The sequence below is a fragment of the Bombyx mandarina genome, chromosome 07 (genome assembly GCF_030267445.1).
Source record: "Bombyx mandarina strain Sakado chromosome 07, ASM3026744v2".
NCBI lineage: Eukaryota > Metazoa > Arthropoda > Insecta > Lepidoptera > Bombycidae > Bombyx > Bombyx mandarina.
The window spans coordinates 2,624,423-2,635,098 of record NC_143214.1 but is presented as its reverse complement, the minus strand read 5'-3'; the positions used below and the strand labels follow the sequence as shown (position 1 = coordinate 2,635,098).

Here is a 10,676-nt window from a genome sequence, read left to right as displayed (position 1 = left end):
TAGTAAAAATGAATATTAAAAAAAATCTAATATAAAAAAAAATCTAATATTTAAAAAAAAAAAAAATACATGCCCGCTGAGTTTCTTGCCAATTCTTCTCAGGACGGAGGCTAATTCTTGTGAATTGGCGGTAGTTCTTTTGACGTTCAACAAGTATGTACTTTCATTTATGTTGAATAAAACTTTTTTGATTTGATTTGATTTGAATTGGAACGGAAAAAAAACATCCTCTGTAGTGCCTCTTCTTAAGCTATTTTTTAAATAAACATTTTCACTTATTATCAATCTAAATAGCGACTTATTACGTATAACGCTTATAGTGGCGGCCACAAAAACTATAAGCTGCCCCTCGAATGCACACCTGCGCGTTCACATACCCACATGCGTGTTGCACATTGAAGCACTTGTCCTAAAATACGTTTGCTAAAATAAGGTGAAATTATAAGTAAAAATACTTTAAGTCTTTAAGAAAAAGAGATTGTTTAAAAATTAAGAATATATCTCTTTTTAACATTTAGTGATAGCGTTACGTCAATATCACATACTGAGATATGAGATTAAAACTTCAAATGTATTGGTGCTTTAACCTTTAACAACTGAACGCATGATCGCTTTGCAGCAGAAATAGGAATAAGAATGGATAACTAATATGAATAAACATTTAAGTGACACGGGACATGTCCTTTTTTTTTTTTTTTTTTTCCGCAGTAGAAAATCGCCGGATCCCCACCCGCGCGGCAGGTGGGGTATGTGGGAGTTGAACCTCACTAAAAACTCCTGCCGCTCACAACCGGCGCCCTACCTCGGACCGGGCCGGAGCCCAGTCGGGGCTATTGAAACGGCGGGACAGGGTTGACGCAGAGCACATTACATCCATCCCACCGTCCCACGGACGCCGGACCGGTGGCCGCCAGCGACACGACCACCGGTTCCCTCGTTCAGCGGGCCGAGAGCCCGCTTTGATGGCGCCGCGTTACACCTTCCCCCAGAGCGGTCGGGGGAACGCGGTCTACCATCACCCGGCTTCCTATTGCGGGTGAGCGTGCAAAGCACGTCACCCCACGTCTGGGTCTCTCCCCGCACAAAACGGGTGGGACCCCTAGCTCTTAGGGGGCCAGGTCACGGATACGACCCCGGTCCCGACCCCCTGCTCGGCGGCGGCGGGTTTCTGCGTAGTGAGGAGAGCTTTCCCTCACTCGCCCCGCCGCCTCCTTCTGCGAGATGGTGCACTCGCAGAAGTCGAGCATAGCCTTCCATGACTCATCGCTGCCAAGCATCGACGCCACGACGCCAGGCAGCGACAAGTCAGGTCCTATCTTTGCGACCAGGACATGGCGCTGCACCTCCCAAGCGGGGCAGACAGCGAGCGTATGCTCCGCCGTGTCCAGGTCGTGTCCACAATGGTGACACCTCGTCGTACGGGACATGTCCTAACTCTTTCTAGTACTTAGTACTAGTTGATTAGAATGGTATATTGCTAGTGAGGCGTCTTCTGTACTCGCACGGGTAGGTACCATCACCCTGCCTATTTCTGCCGAAACAGTGTTTACTTGATGTCTTTGGGCTCCAGAAGCCCCGCTAGCTCATTCACTACCTTTTTCCTTTTTTTTTTTATTGCTTAGATGGGTGGACGAGCTCACAGCCCACCTGGTGTTAAGTGGTTAAGCCCATAGACATTTACAAGGCAAATGCGCCACCCACCTTGAGATATGAGTTCTAACGTCTCAGTACAGTTACAACGGCTGGGCCACCCTTCAAGCCGAAGCGCATTACTGCTTCACGGCAGAAATAGGCGGAGTGGTGGTATCTACCCGTGGGGACTCTCACGTGAGGTCCTACCAATTACCTAATAATAATACATTTAATACTAATAATTCTAGAAATTAATTTAATTATTTAATTGAGAGACACTATTGTTTAGTACTAATATTAATTTTATAGCATTGTATAGTTGCATTGTAATGTAGTGAACGAACAACAATCACCCTCTAAAACAATAGTAATGAAGAATTATCGTTTTTGACGTCACACTCGAATGTTTTGTTTGAGGATTTTTCCTCTCAGATCTTTAATTTTTTTACACACTTATTCACAGTTGTTGTTTTATTTGAGTTTGATACCGTTTTTTTGAAGTAAAGTGTACAATATACATAATATTTTGAAATTCATTTCGGATCCATGACCCAAGGTGATAGCGGCATTTACCTGTACGATTTTACGTTTCCATATTTACGTTTCCGGAGTCATTTGGAGGGCAAAGCCAAGTTGACGTTCAAAATGCTGGGAGTTCTCAACAGAGCGAAACGGTACTTCACGTCTGGACAAAGACTTTCGCTTTACAAAGCACAAGTTCAGCCGCGCGTTGAGTACTGTTCTCACGTCTGGGCTGGGGCTCCCAAATACCAGTTTTTTTTTTTTTTATTGCATAGATGGGTGGACGAGCTCACAGCCCACCTGGTTTTAAGTGGTTACTGGAGCCCATAAACATCTACAACGTAAATGCGCCACCCACCTCGAGATATAAGTTCTACGGTCTCAGTATAGTTACAACGGCTACCCCACCCTTCGAACCGAAACGCACTACTGCTTCACAGCGGAAATAGGCGGGGTGGTGGTACCTACCCGCGCGGACTCCCAAGAAGTCCTACCACCAGTGATTACGCAAATTATAATTTTGCGAGTTTGATTTTTATTACACGACCGTGGAAGTCAATCGTGAACATTTGTTGAGTACGTATTTCATTAGAAAAATTGGTACCCGCCTGCGGGATTCGAACACCGGTGCATCGCTACATACGAATGCACCAGACGTCTTATCCTTTAGGCCACAACGACTTCTAAAAGCTACTTCCATTTGGCTCCAAACAGAAGAGGGCTGTTCGGATTGTCGATAATCCCATTCTCACGGATCGTTTGGAACCTCTGGGTCTGCGTAGGGGCTTTGTTACTCTCTGTATTTTGTACCGTATGTTCCATGGGGAGTGCTCTGACGAATTGTTTGAGATGATTCTATCATCTCGTGTTTACCATCGCACCACCCGCCACTGGAGCAGAGCTCATCCATACTACCTGGAGCCACCGCGTTCATCTACAATGCATTTCCAGAGATCTTTTTTGCCACGTACCATGTGGCTTTGGAATGAGCTCCCCTCCGCAGTATTTCTCGAGCGCCAAGACATGTACTTTTTCAAACGAGGCTTGTGAAGAGTACTTAACGATAGGCAGCGGCTTGGCTCTGCCCCTGGCACTGCTGAAGTCCATGGGCGACGGTAACCACTCACCATAAGGCCAAATGGCAAAAGCAGGGCAATAAAAAAATTGTAGTCTTTGGACACCGGTAATAGTTTAACGATAAATAAGTAGATGTGATGCATCTATTGATGCGTGCTGGCAGTATAATCGAACCATGGTGCCGTGGCGGCAACCGTGTGACGCTCTGTTATTCCGTCGTACCCACCTTCTCCGCTGCCCTCGACTCTCTTGCAGTGACGGATTCAGGCTTGATGCCGCCCTAAGCCATGTTTATCGCACCGCCCTTAAAGTTAGAATAAACTTTATTAATATTGATCAAATATATTTATTTTTAAATTTAAAGTAACTTTATATATATTTTTTTATAAATATTAATCTGAACTCATTCTTAAATGAGACTGTCTTTACATTTCTAGGTCACTGAAATTGTTTCTTTTAAAAATTCTGCCCCTCAAATCATACCGCCCGTGCGTCACGAGCCTAGGCATAAATCCGTCACTGCTCTTTAGTGTGTCCATACCTATACTAAATATTTCCCTGTTTCTCTGTGTGAAATGTTTACCACGCGGATGTCTTTTCATTCTTTAACTTAAATTATTCGCCGCTTGTACCTTTGCATTTATTTTTCATATTATTGTATAATTTGTTTTATTGGACATTCGTATAATGATTTTATAAACTAACTAGCGGCCCGCTCCGGCTCCGCTCGGGTCTTTAACAAAAATTTCAACGATATTTGACGTTGTATTATTTTTTTAAATAAAATAACACTTATTGCGGCATAACTATAATAGTTAGACATATGCTGTCGCGACACTTTTTGTAAATAATAATGTGTTCTACAAAGTAGTACATTATTTTATTCTATCATCAATAATTTTCGCAGGGCACGCGATGTAAAGGGTATTTTAGATAATTTTTGACACGTTGGGTTACATTATTTGAGTTTTAGTAAGGATCCCTAATTAAAAAAAATAAAATTATATCTTATGTCACTCGGGAATAGTGTAGCTTCCAAACAGTGAAAGAATTTTTCAAATCGGCTCAGTAGTTTCGGAGCCTATTCAATACAAACAAAAAAACAAATCTTTCCTCTTTATAATATTAGTATAGATTACACATTCTAACATCAACGTTGATGTTAAAAAGTACGCGTCATGTAACAGACAAACTTTAAAAGCTCTCTCGCTGTTGTTGAATAAACAAGCTATCCGTTTGTAGCATCCCCACGAATAATAGTGTCATTGTTTTTAAATAAAGATATGTTAAACAAAAACAAAATATAAGAAAGTAAGTGCTCGAAAAAAATATCTTAAAAAAAAATATATTTACAACCCCAAACAAATAAAAAGCATTTCGTTATTTGCACGGTTATAAATGTGTTGCAAGATATATCTAAGTTAAAGCATTATATCTCATGACTTGTAGATATTCTCCCCCCTCCGATTATGAGACATATGAATCATATTGACGTCTGCGTTTATTATGCATTATTATTATATTTTTTATTATGCAGTATTTATTAAAACCGAAGTTTTGCAGGTCGTAGATATAATTCGAATTACTTTTACGATTTAATCTCGTGTTTTTCTCAGTCATTATATCGACGGGTGGTTTAAGTAATATTTTTCTTCAACTTTACAGGAGAGCCATTTAAAGTAGAAAATTTGGAAAAAATATCATGACAAAAAAAAAATGAGCCGTCACGGACGCCTGGCAAATGTGAAACATCGACATTATTTTGTAAAAGTAATATGCAGAAAAGAACGGAGTTTACACTATAGGTATCCGAGCTCAGTGTAGCGAGAGAGATGGCTTAACGCCGGATCGAGTGGGAGAGAATTGCACAGTCAATTGCGCATGGCGACGCGTCGCCACACCGTACACACTACTGCATATAGACTGTATATATATACCATCATATAGCGTGGCGACGCGTCGCCACGCCAGAAATCGGTTTTACGTGCGGCTATAGATGTTTCACATCAAAAAAACTTTTTCAGTTATTTGCACGAATTGAACATAATTGAAGTTTAATGAAAAACATTGAACTGTTGATACTAATACCAAATAAAATGCATCTTTAATTACAAAGATAAATGTCACCTGTTAAGCGAAATGTCGTTTAAACCAAACAATCTTTCACTCCTCGATATTATTTCCTTTATTTTTCCTACCTATTCTAGTAGCCTCGAGGGGCTATTCTAGATTCACCGAACAAGTAGGTGAACTCACGGCTCTCAAACTGGGAGTGTTGCTAACACTGGCCCTGGCACTGGCTAGCAAGAGCAGTGCTTCGCAGAATCTACCACCGGATCGGAAACGCGACCCACTGAGAAGATCCGGCGAGAAACTCAGTGGGCTGCGTCTATGGGTTAATTTACTCGTCGAGCCCTTCGTCGCAAGCGACGGGTTCGGCGAGGACGGTGACCGATGTTTCGTAAAACTTTACAGTCTTTCAGTCGTCCGTCATCACGAAGTAGTTTTAATTAGAATTTCAATTCTAAGCTGATAATAGCCGTTAGCATTGTCAGTGATAGATTATAATTGTCATTGAAATTATGGTACAATCATTACAAAGTTTGATAATGATTCTACAATTACAAATTGATACACAGAGTTACTGGTGGTAGGACCTCTTGTGAGTCCGCGCGGGTAGGTAGGTACCACCACCCTACTTATTTCTGCCGTGAAGCAGTAATGTGTTTCGGTTTGAAGGGTGGGGCAGCCGCTGTAACTATACTTGAGACCTTAGAACTTATATCTCTAGGTGGGCTGTGAGCTCGTCCACCCATCTAAGCAATAAAAAAAAAGTGGGGGTTTTTTAATCAGAACACATACGATTCTATTTCTGTTAACATTAAAAAATACTGCCTATAGTATCACTTCGTGGCGTGTTTGCGTTCATCACTAACGTTAGGGGCGATTGTAAGCGGATTCAATCGCAGACTCAGATTGTATTGACTTAACTAATGCAAGCCATCTAGCCGTGGGCTTTGTAAACAATAATCCTTGTATGCGATAACGATCTAGGGCTTTGCGGATAAAGCAGCCGATGAGACGAGTGCAGCTTTTAGAATTTAGTGTTTGCGTCAAATGTGATATTTATATTAATACGTGAAACAAAAACTTTGTATCCCTTTTTACGAAAATTGCGCGGACGGAGGATTATGAAATTTTCCACACCTATAGAGAATATAGAGAAGAAGTGCACAATGCTAATATTTTTTTTTAAATAATGCATAAAACATACATTAAACCAATAAAGAAAACATTACACACACTACACATCATGTATTTGACGCACATACATACTATTTATTGTCAAGCTTTTATTCTTGACGTCTGTTGTCAAATTGAGAATAGATTAAATATTGTTTGTCTTTGTTAATATTTTTTATAGTGTATGTAGTCTTGGCGAAATTTGTGATTATAGAAGTATAAAAAACAATGATAATAGTGTACAAACTTACAATTCAAATTAATTATAGTCGAATTTCGACTACTGCGGGATCACTAGTTCCTATTAACAGACAATGGTATTATCTCATCATCTTCAAAATGGAACAAAAAAACAACTAGTATTCACCGTACTGTAATTGTGCATTGTAATTGTATTTTTTTTATAATTTAATATAATAATATGTATTTCATTGTTTTTATTGTTATTGTTGTTGTTATTCTAAGCTCAGATAATGATTGGTCGGTCTGATGCTGGTGCGCACGTCCCTCCGCAGGTGCCGGCGAAAAATCACCGCCCCAGTACCGATTTTCTCGGTACTGTTAGGCATTGCTGAGCCGTAACCATTTCCAAGCCTCGTTGTTTTTCTTTTATTTTTTTTAAAATTTTTGGTAAATTTATGTTTGGAATAAATGTTTATTATTATTCAAAATAGAAGGCTTAGAGGAAACGAGATATTCAAGAATGAGTATTATGTGGTTAACAGAGCTCATGAAAATCACAAAGTGCTGCCACCTTGCTATGATAAGCAATTTCCAATTCGAAGGTCCTCAGTCCAAGTTGTATAATAATAGAGCAGCGTTCGTCCATACTATCAAAGTCCTCTTCTGTAAAGTCTAATAAAAATAACTTCTACAACATCTACAATTAAAAAGATGTGTGGTGTCGTGGGTCACCGGATAGGAACGAAGTTCCCTAATATAAAATTTTTAATTTTAAGTTCTATTCGAGGTATAAAGAAAATAATTATTCGGGTATACATTTTTATTATGATATTTTTATTGATAAAAATAAAATAAAAACTACAAAGCTATCAACTTTATTTTATTCACAATGATTTATACGAAATATATGATAAAAAAATTGTTATTTTTTGTAAGTTATTATAAAGTCAAGTCGTACACTGTGTGCATTACTAATAAAAATCTTACGTTACGGACGTTTTTTCCCGGTTAGGGTACCCCTCCGCATCGTCACATAAGGAACTTCGTTCCAAAACCTCTCCACATTCTTAAGGGACGACAGTGGGAAGATCCTCAACTGAGTTTTGCTGCCTCTTAAAGCTGTAGGCTCTATTTAGAATAGACTTAATGGCTGCCTCTTTGGAAAAACGGGTAAATGATGCAGCTACGTCCCTAATTCGTATTTACGGAACCAATATTATCATTTTCATGTCGATGTTTAGTTGAAAATCAAACATCGAATTATGGTTGGTTAGAATACGGCAGGCCTAATTCTGTGCAAGGTAGATTTCAATCGAGCGTGCGATGCGCCGACAAATGTTAATCTGCGGCCTGGTACCGTCAGGAACAATAACATTTATATTTATAATTTATAATTAATGTTGATTTGATTTTTAAAAAAAGTTGTAATTGTAATAATCGGAATATAGAAATCAATTTAAAAAAATCCTATTGATTTCATTAATAAAACACGTGTAGTCTTCTATATTTCTTTGTATTTTTTATGGAAATTTACGCTATAAGTGCTGTTTATCATAGGTAATCATTTATAATATACATTCAGATAGATCCTGACATACGCTGTTTCTTAGACTTATTTCTGTATAAGGCAACAATTGTGTTTGCGATAGTACCTTTGTCCGAATATTTGTGTGCGAGCTTAATACGCGTTTCGGCCTGTATGTGTACTTGGTATTACTGAATGCAGTCAAAGGCTTTATTTGTGTATAGTATTATGTACTTAACGTGCCAAATTGACAGTGTTCGGAAATATTAGGTAATTTTCTACGATGGGCGTTGTGGATCCGGAGCAGAAATGTTTCTGTTGGGTACATGAGCCTGTATTCGTGGTCTAGAAGCAAACATTGCAGTTTTATGACTATCAGAGCTATGACTATAAGTTTGGCTCTTAAATTTTATTTTACAAAAGTCATTCTACAAACTGCCCGTGTTACTGGTAACTAACTATCCGTCTGGATCATAGCGTCCTACCATGATGGTAGCAAATAATCCCTTACTTAATATTTGGAAAGCATAAATTCGAGACATATCTAAAATTTGAGAATATCGGTCCGTGAGCAGATTGTATAGCTTAGGCTACCAGCAACTAGGTAGCGAATAAATAAATTTTAATAAATTTAAATTGAAAATAGTGTAAAATATATTTTATTGTAAAAAAGCGTGGAGTGCATGGTGTTATTAGTTATAAATATTTTTCTGACAGATGTGAGTAGAAGAATTATTATTTCAATAATATCTTAAAAAGCACCCCAAGCTTTTTTTTAAATAAAATATATTTTACACTATTTTCAATATAAAAATATTCAAATTTATGTTCTATTTTTTAGTCGAACTTTATATAATGCGTGTTTATAAGTTTCTTTAAACTATTATTTATTTTTAATTTTTTAATGACATTTTCTATAAAAGCGTATTTTTAAAACTATTAAGTACTTTGACATCAACTCCTGTCTTATCGACTATAGATAAAAATTATATAAATTGGCAAAAATCTTATTTTTCTAATTGAATAATGGAATAATCTTATCAAATTAGTGTATTGTCTTCGATAAATCTAAAAAGTTGGAATGAAATCTGGCCGTTTAAAGTGGGTCAAAATCGCGTCTAAAGGAGTCAGTTACAAACATAAAAACACACATGAAAGTGAAGCTAATATAAAGCGTGTAAAAAGAATAATATTTATCTTCACTCATACCGTAATATGTACGTTATATTATTATATTTCTGTTATGTGAACAGTGTTCCTATAATAACTTGTACACGTAATAATATGACATCGTTATTAGCTATGAAATACACAAAGACGAACTATGAGAATGATTACGTTAACAACAATAATTTGTATCTTACAACCGTCAACGTCCATACCACGTTGAAAACACCGGTTCTCGTCCGATCACCGAAGTCAAGCAACGTCGGGCGTGGTCAGTACTTGGATGGGTGACCGCCTGGGAACACCACGTGATGTTGGCTTTTTTGTCTTCAAAAGTTTTTTTTTTGTAACAAAGGCATTTTTACTATATGTACTACTGTATGTATTAATAAACAAGTACAATTTATTTCACTAAATAAACATTTCATATTTTATGATATTAGTGAGTCAACATCCCATCGCACCAACGCGTCGATCCTAAAAGAACTAAATATCTCTCAAAGGTTGTCGTCAACAGTGCAATCCAGCATTCTTCGATATTTTGGACAAGTATCGCGACGGCCATCAGAGTCTATCGAGAAACTTGTTGTTCAGGGTAGGGTCAATGGTAAGAGATCACGTGGACGAATTCCCATGCGCTGGACTGATCAGGTGAAAGACCTTACTGAAACCTCACTTAACGAGTGCGTGCGCCAAGCCTCAGTTCGCAATATTTTTTTTTATTGCTTATATGGGTGGACGAGCTCACAGCCCACCTGGTGTTAAGTGGTTACTGGAGCCCATATACATCCACAACGTAAATGCGCCACCCACCTTGAGATACAAGTTCTAAGGTCTCAAGTATAGTTACAACGGCTGCCCCACCCTTCAAACCGAAACGCATTACTGCTTCACGGCAGAAATAGGCAGGGTGGTGGTACCCACCCGCGCGGACTCACAAGAGGTCCTACCACCAGTAATTACGCAAATTATAATTTTGCGGGTTTGATTTTATTACACGATGTTATTCCTTCACCGTGAAAGTCAATCGTGAACATTTGTTAAGTACGTATTTCATTAGAAAAAATGGTACTCGCCTGCGGGATCCGAACACTGGTGCATCGCTACATACGAATGCACCGGACGTCTTATCCTTTGGGCCACGATGACTATGGATAACATCTATCAAGGCTTTAATAAACAAGAATTCCACATGACCACGATTGCTCTGCCAAGAGCAACCGACTATTATGATGATGAGTGAGTCAATATTTTTACAACATAAAAGGTAACAACTCCCAAATTTTCAAAATTTTAGCCCGTTGATAGGACTCTGCTTTAATAAATC

General features: G+C 38.5%; 1 non-coding gene across 1 annotated transcript; it reads left to right on the top strand.

Annotated features, from left to right (window-relative positions):
• Positions 1-9,550: 9,550 nt before the first annotated feature.
• LOC149502600 (5S ribosomal RNA) lies at positions 9,551-9,669 on the top strand. Its single transcript, XR_016323360.1, has one exon. It is a non-coding gene; the product is annotated as a 5S ribosomal RNA (ribosomal RNA).
• The last annotated feature ends 1,007 nt before the right edge of the window (positions 9,670-10,676 follow it).